At 42.1% G+C, this 19,620-nt stretch overlaps 1 long non-coding RNA gene across 1 annotated transcript in view; it reads left to right on the plus strand.

The window, feature by feature from the left end:
* Positions 1 to 387: 387 nt before the first annotated feature.
* Positions 388 to 19,620, plus strand: part of LOC125465550 (uncharacterized) — an 81,053-nt gene continuing 61,820 nt past the window's right edge. The window contains exon 1 of the long non-coding RNA XR_007250277.2: positions 388 to 624. This is a non-coding gene — a long non-coding RNA (uncharacterized LOC125465550). The remainder of the gene's footprint in view (positions 625 to 19,620) is intronic.

A 19,620-nucleotide genomic window follows, 5' to 3' on the forward strand; every position in this document is an offset into this window, starting at 1 on the left:
CCACCTGAGGTTGATGCAATGGTCCTGAAAACCCAACTCTACAATTACTAAGATACTACATTAGCAGCTGATGCAAATTGGTATTCCAATCAGAAATGGGATAGTGCATTTTCTCTTCTCAAGTAGAAAGGAAAGCTTTGCATAATCAATAAAAGAGGCAGCGTACATTCAAAATCAATGTTTGCTAATCAGAGAGGAGACTGCTGCCCCGTTGAGATAAAGCAGGCGCATTAGGAGATGCATGCCATATGTTGCTCAGTCTGTCCTATTTCCATATGCTGCTCTATTCTCCTGACAGCTTGTAAGCACCACAAAGGGCAGCATTTGCATCAGTCAAGAAAAGCAAAGCGTGTATTGATCCTTGCCAGACTGTTGCCTATTCCCACAAGTCACCTGCAGGGTATATGCTTCCATGTCCCTTCAAAATATAAAGCCTGTCTTTCCTTCAAATGTGAAGGAAGCTGCAAATATGCGTCTTCTTTTTTGTGCGAGAATGAATTGGAAGATGGTTTCGAACAGGAAAGCAGAGGACTTGGCAAAACTCCCCATCCCTGCAAGACAAGCAAGGCCACAACATAGCCTTTCGAACTCACTCCAGCAATGACGCCTTGGCAGTTGGAAGTGGTAAGCATGTAATATAGAGTGAAGGTCATCCAGACCACATAGATGTATCTTGTTGCAAATGATGGCCAACACTGCACCTGTACCTCACGGCTGTAGTTAGAGAGGGAAGAGGAGGAATTGCTGTACCCAATAGAAACTCCTGCAGTGTGAGGGGACATTCAGATTATCACATTCTGTCCTTGTGTATAAAGCACAAGAATTTAACATGATGGTACAGCAAGTACTCTATTTACTCAGGTAATACTCAATAACTCACGTCAAAGTCAGAGACAGTAAGAACTGCAGATGTTGGAGTCAGAGATAATGCAACGTGGAGCTGGAGGAACACTGTAGGCCAAGCAGCATCGGAGGAACAGGAAAGTTGACATTTCATTTCAAGACCCCTCTTCAGAAAAATTAAGAGGGCTCCCAATCTGAAGCATCAACTTTCCTGATCCTCTGATGCTGCCTGGCCTGTTGTGTTCCTCCACATCCACACTATGTTATTACTTCAGAGTTAACTCTCGACTTTTGGGTCCAAAATGTTTGGCTTCTCCAGATATTTTATATTGTAAGTCGACTTTTGAACTCCAAGTCCCTTGTTGCCGTTTAACTTGTGATAATTTTAGGAGGAGGATTGGCAGGACCAGTCTAGTGATCCTCCATCACCATCGCTTTTGTATCATTAAAACTTTAAGAGACACTGGCAGGTTGCTGCAACCTGAGACAGCTGTTCCCAGATGATTTCAAGTCCACGGTCAACGGCCATTGGTATCATCAATATGTTCGGAATCTCTCAAAAGTTTTCCGCATGTAAAAGACTACCCTTTTTTTGTTTCTTTTTTTAAAAAAGCACAACATTTACTTGAGTTTACTGCAGTTGTGTTGGGGAAGTGCAGCATTGTTAGAGGTGCCGTCCTTCACACAAGTTTCTAAGACAAACCACAGGGCATTACATGGAGAACAGCAGAAACGTTCATGAATTAAAGTTACCAGTGCTCATCCATCAACAAAAATATACAAACTAGCAGGTTGCTATAGCATTTTCAATCCATGTAATTTCTTTTCAGTCAATTTTGAGGAATTCAAGAAATCAAGGGACTGCAAGAAGCCCATAAGCCATGGGAATTGTATGATAGTTTTGATATGAGAACAACAGTGGTAATGCCATTTGGGTCAGTGATCCAAGCACCAAGTTTAAAGTTGTTGGATACAGATTCAAATCCCATAAAGACAGCTAGTGTTCCTACCTCTGGGCCAGAAAGTGTGTCCAGCACCAAAGATGTGCCGTGATATATTTGAACACGCTGGTGAGATTAATCTCTTAAATGGCATTGCAGAAGACAGTTTGGTTGGCTCACTTGGCTCCACGGCTGGTTTTTGATGCAAAATGAAGCCAACAGTGTAGGGCCAGTTCCTGTAATAGCTGACCTTACCATGAAGGTCTCTCCTTCTCAACCTTTCCCCATTTCTGGTCACCCTCAGGTTAGGCCACCACCAGTCACCTCTCTCTGAGGATAGTGCTATGGCTTGAGATGATGTTGATATTTGTTTCAGAAGATTCACTTGGTTACAAGCTCATCTGCAAGCTGTGCTCCGTTTTCATTTGGAAAGATTCCCTCAAAGGGCTCCAAACTGTATTCTGAAAAGGAGTAACTAGCTCCAAAGTGTTAACTCTGCTCTTTGTTCACAGATGCTGCCAGACCTGCTGAGTCTTTCCAGCAATTTCTGTTTGTGCTTATGACCTCCAGCATCTGCTGTTCTTTCAGTTTTTTGTTTCTTCATAGAGCCTGAGTTGAACAGGAATAATTAGTCTAAATTGTTTCAACTGATTTTATCTTTTACCATTTATTTTAAGCGTGGATATTGCCATTAATGTAGTAGCAATCTGAACATTCAAACCATTGAGCTGTTCTGTTGCATTTATTATGCACTCTATTCAGTGAATGCACAGGTTTAGTGAGGTGAGGGAAGTAACTTGAAAGCGAAATTGAGGCAGAATGTTTTTCAATGTATTTCCATTCATGGGATGTGGGTGTCATTAGCTGGGCCAGCATTTATTGCTCATTCCTAATTGCTTGGAGAATGGTTAAGATTCAACTACCCTCCTGTTAGTTTGGAGTCACACGTAGGCTAGATCCTTCCCTAATAGGATGTAATATACCAAATAGCTTTTTGCAACAATTAACAGTGATCACATGGTCACTATTACATTAGCTTTTATTCCAGATTTCTATTGAATGTATATCTCAGTGTCTACCATGGTGGGACTTGAAACGTTATCCTCAAAATATTAACCTGAAACATTGGATTACTAGCATAGGGAGGCACGGCATGCAACCTAACATTGCTGGGGACCTAGGATCAATTCCAGCCTCGGACAACTGTCTGTGCAGAGTTTCCATGTTCTCCCTGTGCCTGTGTAGGTTTCTTCCCACAGTCCAAAGATGTGCAGGTTAGATGGAATGGCCAAGTTAAATTGCCCATCGTGTCTAGGATGTGTGGGCTAGGCAGATTAACCATGGGAAATGCAGGGTTGATGGGATCGGTCTGGGTAGGTTTCTCTCCAGAGTGTCAGTGTGGACCTGGTGGGTCACAATGTAGGGATACTGTGTGTCTCGCATTACCACCACCTTTCCCTCAAGGTATGATGGTATCAATTGTGGACAGTCTCAAAGGATCATATTTTCTCCTCTGTTTCCATTTCTTACATTCTGTGTTGATGGACTACTTGTTCTTCCCCTTTAATATATCGGAGTGTTCATGGCTGAATAAAGGAATAAAGTCAATGATGCATAGGGCCTTTGGAAAACACCAGAAATTTAGAAAAGATTGTATTGCCTCTTCTACTGTTGTGATTGTTGAAATGTTGGTGAGTTTAAGCGAAGAAGCCATTCCCTAAAAATGCCCATGGTGAGGCTGATCACTTAGGTAGTATTTCAAAAGAAGTAGTTCACAGATATTATTTCATTTGAGGCAGTTCAGAGAAGTTCATGAGAATGATCCCAGGCATAGACGGTTTGTCTTATGAGAAAAGGTAAAAATATTGGGTCTCTATGCACTGGAGTTTAGAAGAATGAGAGGATATTGCAGTGATATGGGATTCTTAAGGGGATTGACTGGATATGAGAGAATCTATCACAATAAAGGGGTGCCAATTTTAGACTGAGATGAGAAAAAATTTCTTCTTTCAGAGAATTGTCTGTCTTTGCATCTCCTTGCCACAAATACCTGAGGGGGTGTGAGTCCTTGTGTACGTTTAAGGCTGAGAAAGATAGATTAGTCGAGAAGCCAAAGGAAAAGGGCAGGAAAGCAGACGTGAGGAATGCTCGTTCAATCATGATCTTATTGAATGGCAGAGCAGGCTTTAGAGAGTCATTTGACCTACCCTTGTTCTTTTTTCTTATGCTCTTATAGTAGATTCACTAGGCCACAAGGTCTTCTCTTTGTGGCCTCCCATTTTGATGTGGAAATAATGGGTAGGAAAATGCCGAAATCATGTTCGGTATCTAAGGCCAGGCGATGGCTTAGTGGCATTATTCTTAGACTTTTAGTCCAGAACCAGGTTCAAATCCCATCCCTAACAAATGTTGGAATTTGAGCTCATTAAAAGTCCATGATTAAGAGTCAAACGATGACCAAGCAATTGCTTCTGATTGTCAGGAAAAACCTATCTGGTTCATTAATCCCCTTCAGGGAAGCAAATTTGCTACCCTCATCTGATCTGGCCTACACATGGTTCCAGACCCATGGTGATGTTGTTGATTTTTAAATGCTTTCTGGGCAATTAAGGATGGGGTGGTAAATACTGTCCTGACCAGTGATGCCTATATCCTATGAATGCCTGGAGGATCTCCGCAGCATCAGCAGGAGCAATGTTTTCTCCAGTTATAATGTAGTGATTTGACTGGTCCTCAGCATTTGGGCAATACTGGAAAAGACACACATTTCAAATTTCTTGCAGCCCAGATATAGGCTATGGTGGTGGTTTGTCCTCTATAGGTGTTCAAACTCCTTTGCTGAAACACTTCAAGTGTTCTAAAAGGTAACTATAGATGGGATCAGAACCTTGTGTGTGACAGACTAGAAATGATCATTTCAGTGAATGATTCAGACGTTTAGGATGAGCCCACAGTTCTTGCTGTTAACTTATTCTTGCTTTCAACTTGCAAATTAATAGTTTCATTGAATTTTACAATATTCCATAGTGGGATTTGAATTCATAAACTTCAAGATTACAAAATCCAAAACCACGACCAATACCTTAACCTATCCAATGTCACAGAAGTTAGCACACACCAATCATAGTCTGCATGCAGAGCCTGGGCCTCCTTAAGTACACTTCCTTCATTATGCTCAGATGAAGGAACTATTCTGGGGATATGTATAGATCTGGTAGGCCCTTTCTACTCCCTGGGACAAGGAGTTGGCAACTTTGGTCACAGGCATTCCCTAAGGTTTCAACATATCATCTCTTGCATTCAACTGTTTGAGCCCCAGTGGATTCCACCATTGGTCACACAATGTATCCATCTTCACAGTGTCTTGCTTATCCATGCCAATTACTAAACCAATTCTCCAATTTCCACTATTTGTCCAACACAATGTTCAAAGACAATAAAGAAAAAGACATGGGGTTGAAAGTGAGGATTACGCCATTTGCAACGCCTCAGACGCTGAAAAACCTTTTGTTTTTTTTAATGGCACTATGATAGTTCTCTCTGGGTTTCCTGGTAGATATCCAGAAGATTAACTTCAACTGCTGGAGAGTTGACAACTCTAACTATAGCCAATGCAGTGAGCACTGAACTTCTCTCACATCCATTTCTATTGATGGTACAGCGTTGTAAGAAAATGTCAGTTCTAACGTGGGGTTAAAAACTTATTTTTGAAATAGCATCTTGGTCTGTCTAATTGTATTTAAGTCTCTCATTGACTGCCCTTTAGCAAGCATAAAGTACTTTGGATTAAGTTGTTAATTAAGGGTTTCACTGATAAAGGCAACAGAGTCGTGAAGTACGTGGTTTGCAAATTAGTAGCCATCAGCCCAATGAATTGGCACTGATACAGTGCTTTGGATTGGACAAGATTGCAATTTACATTACAACTGCTTCTAAAGAGCTTACAATTAATTGTTAGCAGCTATTTCAATGCAAAGTCTGCTTTGCTGAGCTATGGGAGCCAGCTGTGACATTGTGGCAGTATTCTTGTCCCTATCATAGAAGGTTGTGGTTTAAGTGACAAAAAAAAACGATTGTCTAAGCAACCTGTTCAGAGATGTTATTACACACCTCTGGAACAGGTGGAATTTGAACCCAGACCTTTCGGCTCAGGTGTAAGGATATACACCGGAAATGTGAGTGTGATCTGGGCTGACAGTACAGAGTAATACTTAGAATCTTAGATAGAATCTTAGAATCATACAATGCAGAGAGGCCCTTTGGCCCATTGAGTCTGCACCAAGGATTGAGATAATGTGAACTGCAGATGCTGGAGAATCCAAGATAGCAAAGTGTGAAGCTGGATGAACACAGCAGGCCAAGCAGCATCTCAGGAGCACAAAAGCTGACATCTCTCTGAAGAAGGGTCTAGGCCCAAAACGTTAACTTTTGTGCTCCTGAGATGCTGCTTGGCCTGCTGTGTTCACCCAGCTTCACACTTTGCTATCTTGGAGTCTACAGCAACACATGTGAAACGCCTGACTTTCAACCTAATGTCATTTATCAGCACTTGGCCCATAGCCTTGAATGTCATCCAGTGTCCATCCAGATACTTTTTAAAGGATATGAGGCAACGCGCCGCTACCGTCCCTCCCAAACAGCTTATTTCAGACAGTCACTACCCTCTGGGTAAGAAGATTTTTTTTCTCATATCTCCCCTAAACATCCTGCCCCTCACCTTGAACCTCTGTCCTCTCATGACTGACCCTTCACTAAGGGAAGCAGCTTCTCCTCATCCACTCTGTCCATGATCCTCATAATCTGGTAGACTTCGATCAGATTGTCCCTCAATCTTCTCTGTTCCAATAACAACAACTCCAGTTTATCCAAACTTGCCTCATAGCTTAAATTTTCCATCCAGGCAGCATTCTGGTGGATCTCCTTTGCACCGTCTCCAGTGCAATCATAACCTCCCTGTAATGTGGTGACCAGAACTGTATATATTTCTGTACATCTCGAACATGAATTCCCTGCCTTTGGCAATCTTTGCCTAAGTTGATTAAGGTAATTGTCCTATATGCTTTTTTCACCACCCTACCAACATGCCTTTCTACCTTCAGACACCAAGGTCTCTCTGTTCCCTCTGTTCCACAGAACCTCCTAGTGCCATGCTATTCATTGATTATTTCCTTGTCAAATTACACCTACTCATGTGTTTCACATCATGCTTTTCAAGGTTGAATTCCATTTGCCACATCTCTGCCCATTTGACCATTCTTGCAACCCAAGGCAACCAACTGCACTGTTATAAGACAGCACAGTGTGGAGCTGGAGGAATATAGCAGGCCAGGTGGCATCAGAGAAGCAGGAAAGCTGACACTTTGGATCGGGCCCCTTCTTTGGAAAAAGGATCCCACACAAAATGTCAGGTCTCCTGCTCCTCTGATGCTGCCTGGCCTGCTGTATTCCTCCAGCTCCATACTGTGTTATCACAGACTCTAGCATCGGCAGCTTTTACTATCTCCAACTTCACTGTTAACCACTCAGTCAATCTTTGTATCATCTACTAACATACTAATCTAACCTCCCACATAGTCATTTACGTCATTCATATAAATGACAACGCAACAAGATCCTGTTGATATGCCACTGGACACTGGCTTCCGGTTACTGAAGTAGCCTTCTGTCATCATCCTCCGTCTCCTGCAATTGATCCAATTTTGAATCTGCTTTATTGATTTACGCCATGTTCCATGTGCATTTTCCTTCCTGATAAGTCTCCTTATGGGACCTGGTCAAGGGCTTTTTGGAAATTGCTGTAAACTACATCAATTACATTAGCCTTATCTACATCCCTAGTCACCCCTTCAAAAAATTCAAACAAATTTGTTCGGCATAACCTCCCTTTGAAAAAGTTTTGCTGTCTATCCCTGGCTAAGTTTTATCTCTCCAAGTGAAGATAAATGCTGTCCTTCAGAATTGTCTCCAATAGTTTTCCATTCGCTGACATAAGATTTATTGGTTTGTAGTTCACTGGCTTACATTTACAACCCTTCTCGAATATCGAAACTACTTATGAAAATATTGACTGAGCGAATGCTGTACTGCTCGAGGTGCTTCTATTCAGATGGGATACTAAAACAAGACACTTCTCAGAAGATACATTGTATAAGATGACACTTTTGGCAATGAACAATACAGTCCTCCCAGTCACCCGATCAATGTCAACACAGTTTTTAGCTTTTTGCCCACGGCCCTGGAGGCCAAGGCAATGGAAATGACTGGCTGAATACTGCTTAAATATTACAAGAATTTCCGACTCAGCTATCCTTGCAGGCAGTGATTGCAGACATTCACCACCCTCCAAGTGAAATCATTTCTCCTCAATCCCCCCTTAGCCTTCAACCTTTTACCTTCAGTTTTCTCATGTTATGGATCCCTCTACTGTTGGATAACGTGCCTTTTTATTTACCCTATTGATGCCCCTATCAACCCTCTGTTCCAAGGAATGTAACCCCAACCTACCCAATGGTTTCTCATAGCTGAGTCCCTCCAGTCCTGGCAGCATTCTGGTAGATCTCCTTTACGACCTCTCTGGTGCAATCACATCCTTTCCATAACAAGATTTACATGTAATATTTGGGATTTTTCTGAAGAAGGGTCTAGGCCTGAAACATCAGCCTTCCTACTCCTCTGATGCTGCTTGGCCCGTAATATTCATCCAGCTCCACACCTTATCATCTCTGTAAGATTCTAGCTATGTTCTAACAAGCACTTTACACAGTTCCAGCATTATCTCCTTGCTCTTGTATTCTATGCAGCAGCGAAAAAAAAAAGCTAGCTTTGTGCTCCTAAGATGCTGCTTGGCCTGCTATATTCATCCAGCTCCACACTTTGTTATCTCTAATGTTCCAGATGCCTTCTTCACCAGCGTTTCTGCCTTCACTGTTATTTTTAGAGATCTGTGGACATGCACAACTTGGTCCCTCAGAGCGACAGCACTTTCCAGTGCCTTACCATTCATAATCTAATCCTTTTCCTTGCTACCTGCCTCCCCAAGAGGAGGGGATGGCCTAGGGGTATTAATGCAGCGATCCAGGTATTGTTTTGGGGACCCAGGTTCAAATTCCACAACAGCAGATGGTAGAATTTGAATTAAATAAAATCTGGAATTAAGAATCTAATGATGACCATTGTCAATTGTTGGAAAATCCCATTTGGTTCACTCAGGTTCTTTACTCAGAGAGTAGTAAGGGAATGGAACGCTTTGCCTGCAACGGTAGTAGATTTGCCAACTTTAGGTACATTTAAGTCGTCATTGGATAAGCATATGGACATACATGGAATAGTGTAGTTTAGATGGGCTTGAGATCGGTATGACAGGTCAGCACAACATCGAGGGCCGAAGGGCCTGTACTGTGCTGTAATGTTCTATGTTCTATGTTCTATGTTCTTTAGGGAAGGAAACCTGTCATCCTTACTTGGCCTGGCCTACGTGTGACCTAGACCCACAGCAATGTGGTTGACCCTCAACTGCCCTCTGGGCAATTAGGGATGAGCGATAAATGCTGCCTGGCCAGTGACACCCTCATCCTTCTAATGAATAAAGAAGGAAAAAATGTGTTACCTCACACTTTTCATGGTTAAGTTCCATTTATCATGTAGATGCCTGTCTTATAACTGTGTTGGAACAGCTTGGCTACAGGTGTGGAAAGTTCTGGATACAAACCTTCACAACATTTGCTGCAATGCTGTCAGGCCCAATAACCTTTTCAATATCTAGTGCTTCTAACCATCTCTTGAAATGACGTGGAGTGAATCAGATTAGCTGAAGAGTGGCACTTGTGAAACTGGCAACCTCTAGAGGAGGCCAAGATGGAAAATCCACTCAATACTTCTGGCTAACGATTGTTGCAAATGTTTCAGTCTTTACTTTGTAAAATGTTTTGTGTTTCTTTTATTCCTGTGGATGTCATTGTTTGTAGTGCCTGATTCTCATATTCTAGAAATATAGACCCCAGTATTTATGGACGGAAAAGGGAACCCAAAAGTTGCTGAAGAGCACAGAAAGCCTGACCCCAGTCCATGCAACACAATCATGTCGGCTGGATGGAATTTTACTTCTGATGAAGGGTCACCAGACCCAAAATGTTAACTCTGATTTTTCCTCACAGATGCTGCCAATCCTTGCCGAGCTATTTCCAGCAATTAGTTTTTGCTCTTGGCATTTTACTTTGTTCACTTCATTTCCAAAGTAAGGGCGATCTCTCCCCCATCCTGCCACGTAAGCACACAGTAGGAGAGACAAAGCAAGGCCTGCATTCACCTTCAATTCTTAACACCACAATTCCAGTCACTTAAGTCACACGCTCCAACACTCACTCCTCATTTAGTCAGTGCAACTTAAATGACTAATTTCCGTACTGAGGGTGATGAGAGCAGGAGTGTGCGTTCACGTTGCACGCTCAGGTAATTTGCACCTCCTTTACTTAACTCACCCTATGAGCTGACCAGTGCAAGAAACCAGGGTTAACAATGGCAAGAACAAATGCCTTGTATTTGCATTGCATCTTTCACAACTACTGGATGCCTCAAAATATTTTACGGCTTATTTTTTTGAAGTATGTTTTCAGTAAATGCTGCAAACTGAAATGTGAAAATAACCGGAAAACATGGTCCGCTTGTGATATTATGTGGCCCATGGGGGATAGTTTGCCTGCTCCTCATCTTTGATATCTTCCCAGGCCAACAGATAAAGCATTCAGGTCCATAATCTCAGGCCTATTCACAATAATTACCTAATTCAGTTCAGCTTCAAAACAGGAGGGAGTCCATAGGCTGTATTTTATGCTGGATACTGTGTCCCCGTCCCTACACAGAAGATCTGGTAAAGTTAAAAAGGAACTGCTGATCTGAAACAAATGAAAACAGAAATTACCAGAGAAACTCAGCAAATCAGGCAGTGAGGAGGAAACAGAGTTAACATCTCGATTCCAGTGACACTTTGTTTGATCTGAAGTGTCCACCTTTGGTTGGCACTTAAAAGCTGCTTGCCCCGAAATAATTTGAAGGTTGTCTCACGGCAACAAGTCCCACTATAGAGATCAAGCTGCCAGCCAATCAACAGCTTCTGATGGGCCAAGGATTCCCATTAGGAAGGTGCCCTCTCCCCTTTCTCGCCATGAGACTATGCAGTGAAAGCTGCCAGCTGGACAACTCAGTGAGGTCCCCTCCTGCTGCAAGTTAAATTCCAGTGGTATAGTAGGGTGAGGGTCTTAGGGTATGGCCATTTATAGACCATCCTTGGGATACAGCTCGGTGAGCTTCCCCATGGCTCCACCAGGCTGGTAAAAATGTAAGGGATGGAAGGTAAACACATCACTACAGCATCTCATAGCAACTACTCCCCAAATGCCCCACCAACCTCCCGCTCCCACAACTACTCATCCAATTTGTCTACCTATTGCGGAGGTACTGTAAAATGCAATCCTCAGTGTTTCAAAATATCATACATCAAACATTGAACAATACTGGAAAGGAAGAAAGAAAGAAAGAAAGGATCGTAATGGGCCTTTGAACTGATATATGGATCTAAAAGAATTAATATACGATTGACTGCAGTAATCACCACATGCTGTAATATGGACATGCACTTGGTGTATTATGGACTTGATTAAGTAAAGAATAAGCTTGTAGCAATGAGTCTGAACCTATTGTATTCCTGTCAGTCTTTGCCATATCGCAGGTCATACTCCTGCAACTTGTAAATAGTTGCAGTGATGCAATAAACCTCATATAGTTTACCCAACAAGACTCCTGTGGTTTGACCAGAAAGATGAGCTTCCTAACCCACACCAGACCAATTTGGACTTGAAGGAACCCGCACACAACACAAACTGCTACAGTCCATTTAATAAATGGTGTTCCCACAAAACACTGAGCTTTGGAATGGTTTGGCAGAATTTCCAATTACACTCCAATGGACAATTTTAAGACTCAACCACCTTAATGTCAGGCTACCATTACACAGACTAGCTGAAGTTAGCAGGTTCCTTTCCCTGAATGATGTCAGTAAGCTGGTTGAGCTTTGGCAGCACATCTTTGTGGTTATTTTTACTACTCCAAAATTCAGGCTTTTTTTTAAAAAACCCATAATCAAATTGCAGACCCATTAAGTGCATCCAGCCCTCGTGCTGTACAAAATGTTCCAAATGAGAATTGACAGCATCTGATTTCTGACAGTTTCCAATGAGAAAAGATTACCCACTCTGACGTGGCTTAAAGCTTCTAAATCAGCAGGAACCCTGATTATAGTCCAATAACAGCTCATTACAGGATTTTATGGAAAACATCTTGCTGACATGTCATTCAGAAAAAGCTGAAACAAAATTAGTTTTACTTCTCCGATCCGATATCGTGATGAGGGATAACAAATTAAATGTTTCCATTTTAAAAAAGGAAGCGGAGAAACTCAACCAGTGTTCTCATCACCACATTGTAAGTATAAGCAGTAATCAGCCAAATGGAAGGTTATGTTGATAAGGTGAGAAAAAGTCAATCTGGGAGTTGTGTCATTCATAAACCACAGGAGCAGAAGTAAGCCATTATTCCCATCAAGTCTGTGCCATCATTCAATGAAATTATGGCTGATCTGATAATACTCAACTTTATTTTCTGCCTTTGGAGTATAAACACCAGGGAAGTTGTGATTTGGGATGACCGCCCGTGAGATGTTCGTTCTATATTCTGTTATTTTGTGAATAATTACATCTCACGACAAAGAAGTGAAAACTTTGTCTTGTTTAATTCTTGCAATCTGCTTGTACAGGAGTGACACCTGGTTCAGACTGCCCCAAGTCCAAATGACAAACTTAACAAAGTGTGGAGCTGGACAAACACAGCAGGACAAGCAGCATCTTAGGGGCACAAAAGCTGACGTTTTGGGCCTAGACCCTTCATCAGAAAAGGGGGATGGGGAGAGGGTTCTGAAATAAATAGGGAGAGAGGGGGAAGTGGATTGAAGATGGATAGAGGAGAAGATAGGTGGAGAGGAGAGTACAGGTGGGGAGGGAGGGAGGGGATAAGTCAGTCTGGGGAGGATGGACAGCTCAAGGGGGTAGAATGAGATTAGTAGGTAGGAAATGGAGGTGCGGCTTGAGGTGGGAGGAGCGGATAGGTGAGAGGAAGAACAGGTTAGGGAGGCGGGGTACAAGCTAGACTGGTTTTGGGATACAGTGCGGGGAGGAGAGATTTTGAAGCTGGTGAAATCCACATTGATACCATTGGGCTGCAGGGTTCCCAAGTGGAATATGAGTTGCTGTTTCTGCAACCTTCGGGTGGCATCATTATGACGCTGCAGGAGGCCCAGGATGGACATGTCGTCTAAGGAATGGGAGGGGGAGTTGAAATGGTTCGCGACTGGGAGGTGTAGTTGTTTCAGAACCCTGTCCCCATCCCCCTTTTCTGATGAAGCATCTAGGCCTGAAACATCAGCTTTTGTGGTCCTAAGATGCTGCTAGGCCTGCTGTGTTCATCCAACTCCACACTTTGTTATCTCGGATTCTCCAGGAGCTTCAGTTCCCATTATCTCTGCTCCAAATGACACGCTTCTCGGGTACAGCTGTGAAAATAGAATCATAGAATCCCTGCAGTGTGAAATCAGGCCACTCAGCCCATTGAGTCTATAATGACCCTCTGAAGAACATCCTACCCAGACACACCCCCCTATAACCTACACATCCCTGAACACTACAGGAAATTTAGCATGGCCAATCTTGTGCCTCTTTGAACTGTGGGAGGGTAAGTGGAGAACCCTGAGGAAACCCACACAGGCATGGGGAGAATGTGCAATCTCTACACGACAATCACCCGAAGGTGAATTGAACACAGGTCACTGGTACTGTGAAGCAGCAGTGCTAACCACTAGAGCTACCATGCCACCCTATCCCTCGTAACATATCCCTCATCTGGATATGTCTTTCCATAAATATGTGTCCCTTAAGATAATATGATAAAATGAAGCTGTTGATCTCAGCAAATACATTACATTCTCTGAATATAAATTGGGTGTCATTTTTGCATCATCATTTTTGAGGAGTTCTTGCATAGCAAATTTAACTCATAGTTCTATGGTGATTATTGTGCTGGTGGGCTTGGGGGGAGGTGGCGAGCAATGGCCTCTGGTATTATTGCTGGACTGTTAATCCAGAAACTCAGATAATGTTCTGGGTACCCAGGTTCAAATCCTGTTATGGTAGATAGTGGAATTTGAATTCCATAAAATATCTGGATTTAAGAGCCTAATAATGACCATGAATCCATTGTTGATTGTTCACTGATGTCCTTTAGGGAAGGAAACTGGCCATCCTTGCCTACATGTCACTCCGGGCCCACAGCAATGGTCAGTTAGGGATGGGTGAATGATTTCTTTTATTCACGGAAAATAAAAGAACATAGAACATAGAATATAGAACATAGAACAATACAGCGCAGAACAGGCCCTTCGGCCCTCGATGTTGTGCCAACCTGTAAACTAATCTAAGCCCCTCCCCCTACACTATCCCATCATTATCCATATGTTTATCCAAGAGCAGTTTAAATGCCCCTAATGTGGCTGAGCTAACTACATTGGCAGGCAGGGCATTCCACACACTTACCACTCTCTGAGTAAAGAACCTGCCTCTGACATCTGTCGTAAATCTACCACCCCTCAATTTGTAGCTATGCCCACTTCTACAAGCTGAAGTCATCATCCTCGGAAAAAGACTCTCACTGTCCACCCTATCTAATCCTCTGATCATCTTGTATGTCTCTAATAAATCCCCTCTTAGCCTCCTACTCTCCAATGAGAACAGACCCAAGTCCCTCAGCCTTTCTTCATAGGGCCTGCGCTCCAGACCAGGCAACATCCTGGTAAATCTCCTCTGCATCGTTTCCAATGCTCCCACATCCTTCCTGTAATGGGGCAACTGGAACTGCACGCAATATTCCAAATGAGGCCGCACTAGTGTTTTGTACAGTTGCAGCGTGACATCACGGCTCCGGAACTGAATCCCTCTGCCAATAAAACTTAAAAGTAGGAAACCCATACAAACACAGGGCAAATGTGCAAAATCCACACAGTCCCTTGAGGCTAAAATCAAACCCAGGTCTCAAGGATTGTGAGGCAGCTGTGCTAACCAATGAGCCACCCTGCCACTTCTGATCTTGACTAAAATTCCTTTATAACATTTTAGTTTCAAGCTCGAAAGCATTTGAATATATATATACCAAAACATAACATTCTTTTTTCTTTCTCATAAAATATAATGCTGCAAGCAACTTCTTTGAAAATAAACAAAAGCCCTCCTTTGGTTTTCTTTACATTTTTTGTTGAATTCTTTCAAATTCTTTTTTCAAAAGAAAATTGTGTTATCATTTAGATGGCAAAATGCTGATCTTCTGTCCTGTAGATTTGACATTTGCAGCTTTTAGTAGTGAGTTGGCACACTACACAGGCATTGTTACTTTTTGTGGTGCAGGAGTTGTATTTACTGTCATTAAGTTATCCCCTCGTGTTGTTGTTTGTCTTCCCCATTGTTCCAGCGATGGTCTAGATTAAATGTGGACACTGTTTCTTCTCAATTGCTGACCAGTTTTAGTCTCTGTTCTGCGTGAATTTGGTGTCTTGGTCTTATCAACAACTTTTGCTGGTTTCCAGACTTTATGATTGGAGACAGAATGTGTGCAATTTATCCTTTCGAGGCTACAGGTAGGGAATTGGCATGCTTGTCTTACTCCTTCCCGTGCTTCAATGGGTTTCTTGGTTCCCTTCCTTCTGGTAACCTGGATGATGTCTTTTGCTTGGAAGATTTCTATTTTCTTTTATTCATTATCTCTTCTGGTGATTTGCAGAGGTATGGATTGGCAAGGTTCAGGTGTCCCTTTGTCTCACAGTATTCACACTAAGTTTCTTTGGTTCATCTGGATACGTCTTTCCATGAAAGCATGCCCGTTAGGATAATACGATGAAATGTTGCTGTTGATCTCAGCAAATTGATTGCTTTCTCTGAATATGAATTGAGTACCATTGTTGTATGATTATTTCTGAGGAATTCCTTGCATTACAAATTTAACTCAAAGTGCTAAAGTGATTCTTGTGATTCCCAAGCCTTTAAAAGCTATTTGAAAGGAAAATTGGCCTAGATTATAGGATGTGTTAGTGATTGAATATGAATAATTAGGCTCCATAATATATTATTGTCTGGGTGGTACTTCAGTAGCCTTCACTTTGTCTTTCAGCTATCTGTTTCTGGACTTCTAGCAGAGATTGCAAGTTAAATTTCAACATTGTTAGAAATGTCTATCCTTTATACAGCTGATCTCACGGTATGCTGAAACTTCTCCTTCATCAGAAATTTGCTTTTCATATCTGCACTTCTATTTCTCTTGGTGTATCAGCATGTCCATAGTAATGCATTACAAATTTAACTCATCAGGTCTAGGCCCGAAACGTCAACTTTTGTGGTCCTGAGATGCTGCTTGGCCTGCTGAGTTCATCCAGCTTCACACTTTGTTGTCTTGGATTCTCCAGCATCTGCAGTTCACATTATCTCTGATCACTACTTTGTTAAGACTGGCAGATGTCTTTCTGCCACAGTATGACAGTCTTGTAGCAACATAGAAAATAAGAACAGGAGCAGGCCATTTGGCCCTTCAAGATATCTCTGCCATTCATATGATTATGGCTGTAGTGGGGAGGTGGCTCTGTGGTATGAAAAATTACAGAAACATCGAAAGTGGGGGAATGGTTCAGTGCAGGCTATTAAAGTTGCCAGTGCAAGTAATAGAACAGATAGTGTAGAAGGTGTCAGGAATCTAACTTCAGGCACAGCAGATAAGGGGTCAAGTATGTGAAGGAGCCTAGCCAGTGCAGGACTGAAGGCGTTGTACTTAAATGCACCATCCTAATTCCAACTGACTCTGTTACACATTCCTGCTTCTCAAGAGTAACTGTGTAAAGCTGAGGATTTTGGGAGGATTAATAGGGCAAGGGAGCATTGGTAATGTCACTGGATTCAGCGGATGAGTTGAGATAACAACTCAAAACATGGGGCTATGATGTGATTGCAATGACTGAGACATGGTTCTGAATGAGGCAGAATTGGTAGTTCAATATTTCAGAATACTGGGTCTCAACTGGGTCTTAAGATAGGGGAGGAGGTAAAAGTGGAGAAAGTACTGTAATATTTACCAAGAGATCAATTACAGCTGTAAGGAGGGATGACATCTTAGAAGGCTCCTCAAATGAAGTCATGTATGGATGGAACATAAAAACCAAAAAGATGCTATCACATTGCTGGGAGTGTACTATGGACATGCTGATACACCAAGAGAAATAGAAGTGCAGATATGAAAAGCAAATTTCTGAGAAATATAAGAGTAAAAGGGAGTAATAGTAGGAGATTTAACAACATTAGCTGAACTTTTCAGGAAGAGAAGATAATAGACCCTGTTGTGAAAAAGAGTCACCAGGTAGGAAGTGTTAACTCTCCTTTCTCTCTGCAGATATTGCCAGGCCAACTGAGATTTTCCAGCAATTTTTTTATCTTGTTTCTGATTTCTAGCACTGGCTTTCCTCACACAGGGAAAGATTAGGATCTGGAATGCCCAGGCTGAGTGATTGATGAAGGCAGGTTCAGTTAAGCTTTCGAGAGGAAATTGGTAGAAAAGCAGGAGGCTGGAAGAACACAGCAAGCCAGGCAGCATCTGGAGAAAGGGAGCTGTCAATGCTTCGGATATTAAATTGGATAGTTATAAAGTCATAGCTGTCATTAAGTCAAACAGCATGGAAACAGACTCTGTTGTCCAAACAATCCAAGCCAACCAATCATCCCAAACTAAGCCAGTCCTACCTGCCTATGCTTGGCCCCATATCCCTCCAAACACTTGTTATTCATGTACTTCTCCAACTATCTTCTAAACATTGTAATTGCACCTGCATCCACCACTTCTTATGGAAGTACATTCCACACGTGAACCACTCTCTGTGTAAAAAAATTACGCCTTATGTCTTTTTTAAATCTTTATCTTCTCATCCTAAAAAGAGGCACCTTAGAGGTAAAATCCCTCACACTGGGGCAAAGACACCTCTATTCACCTTAGCTATACCCCACATGGTTTTATAAACCTCTATAAGGTCACCCTTTAACGTCTTGTGCTCCAGTGAAAATAGTCCCAGTGTATCCAGCGTCTCCTTATAGCCCAAGCCCTCCATTCTCGTCACAATCCTAGTAAATCTTTTCTGAACCCTCTCAAGCTTAATAATATCCTTCTTATGGCAAGGAGACATGATATAGTATTCAATGCAGTGCCACTAAAAAGGCCTGACCCGATGTCCTGTACAACCTCAAATGATGCTCCAATTCCTATACTCAAAGGTCTGAGCAATGAAGGGAAGTGTGCTAAATGCCTTCTTAACCACCCAGTCTACATGTGATGCAAACTTTAAAGAATTATGTATCTGAACTCCTCGATCCCTCAGTTCTATAACACTACCCAAGGCCCTACTTTTAATTGTGTACATCCTTCACTTGTTTGTTTTACAAAAATGCAATAAATTCAATGATATGCAAACAGATCAACAGCACACCAATGGGACCACCTATCTCAGGTTTCATCGCAGAAACAGTGATGCAGAGATTGGAACACACAATCTTTCCTAAAATCCAACTGAAACTGTGGGTAAGCTGCGTGGACGACATATTTGTAATAAATAAATACCCAAAAGTAGAAGAAACCCACCAACTTCTTAACAACATCTTTGTAAATATAAATTTCATTAGAGAGGAAGAAAACAACAAACAGATCCCATTCTTTGACGTAGTGGTAGAGAGACTGACTAACAGCAAATTCGGGACCAAGTTTACAGGAAGGCCACACAGACGGACCAAATCCTTATCTTCAATAGCAAGCATCCCTCATACACAAACGGAGCTGCATCAAGGCACCATTCAAATGAGCCACATCACACTGCAACACCCCAGACCTCTGGAGAATGGAAGAGGAACACCGATGCAAAGTTTTCACCGAGAATGGATACCCAAGAAATTTTGTTAGCAGATGCCTACAAAACAAACGACAATCAGAGGACACAGTACAATAGAAGACACTAGCGACACCACCCTAAATCAAAAATATAACTGAAATGACTACCAGACTCCAAACACTGCATAAGATCATGATTGCACACAAACCTACAGCAACACTATGCCAAATGTTATCGAAGACTAAAGACTCCATACTGACAGGAAACAAGGCCATATGCAGAATACCATGCAGCAAGTGCAATAAATAATACATTGGACAAACAGGGAGGAAACTGATGCCAGGATACACGAACAGCAGCTGGCAGTAAAAAGGCAGGCCTATATTCGCTTGTCTCAACACACAGAAACAATAAGGGCCATCAGTTCAACCGGGACAAAGTGACCATACTGGGACAAGAGAACACCAGACATGCAAGGGAATTTCTGGAAGCCTGATTCTCAACACAGGACTCCATTAACAAACATATTTAAATAGACTTTGTATACAGACGTCTGCTAAAACAACAGAACCAGAAACAACAAGACCATCACACCAGAGGATCATATTAATCCAGAAAGATGCAAAACACTAATGCTTTGATTAGAGGTCGCACTGATGATGTTACCTACAAAGATATTGAAACTTCTGCACATGACAGAACAATCAGCTCGGCGACTTAATGAACAATTGCAAAGTAGATTCCGTCTGACACTCCTCAGCCAATTGACCCGTTTGATCAAGATCTCTTTGTAATCTCAGATAATTTTCTTCACTGTTTATTATGCCACTA

The sequence above is a fragment of the Stegostoma tigrinum genome, chromosome 1 (assembly GCF_030684315.1).
Source record: "Stegostoma tigrinum isolate sSteTig4 chromosome 1, sSteTig4.hap1, whole genome shotgun sequence".
NCBI classification, from domain to species: Eukaryota; Metazoa; Chordata; class Chondrichthyes; order Orectolobiformes; family Stegostomatidae; genus Stegostoma; species Stegostoma tigrinum.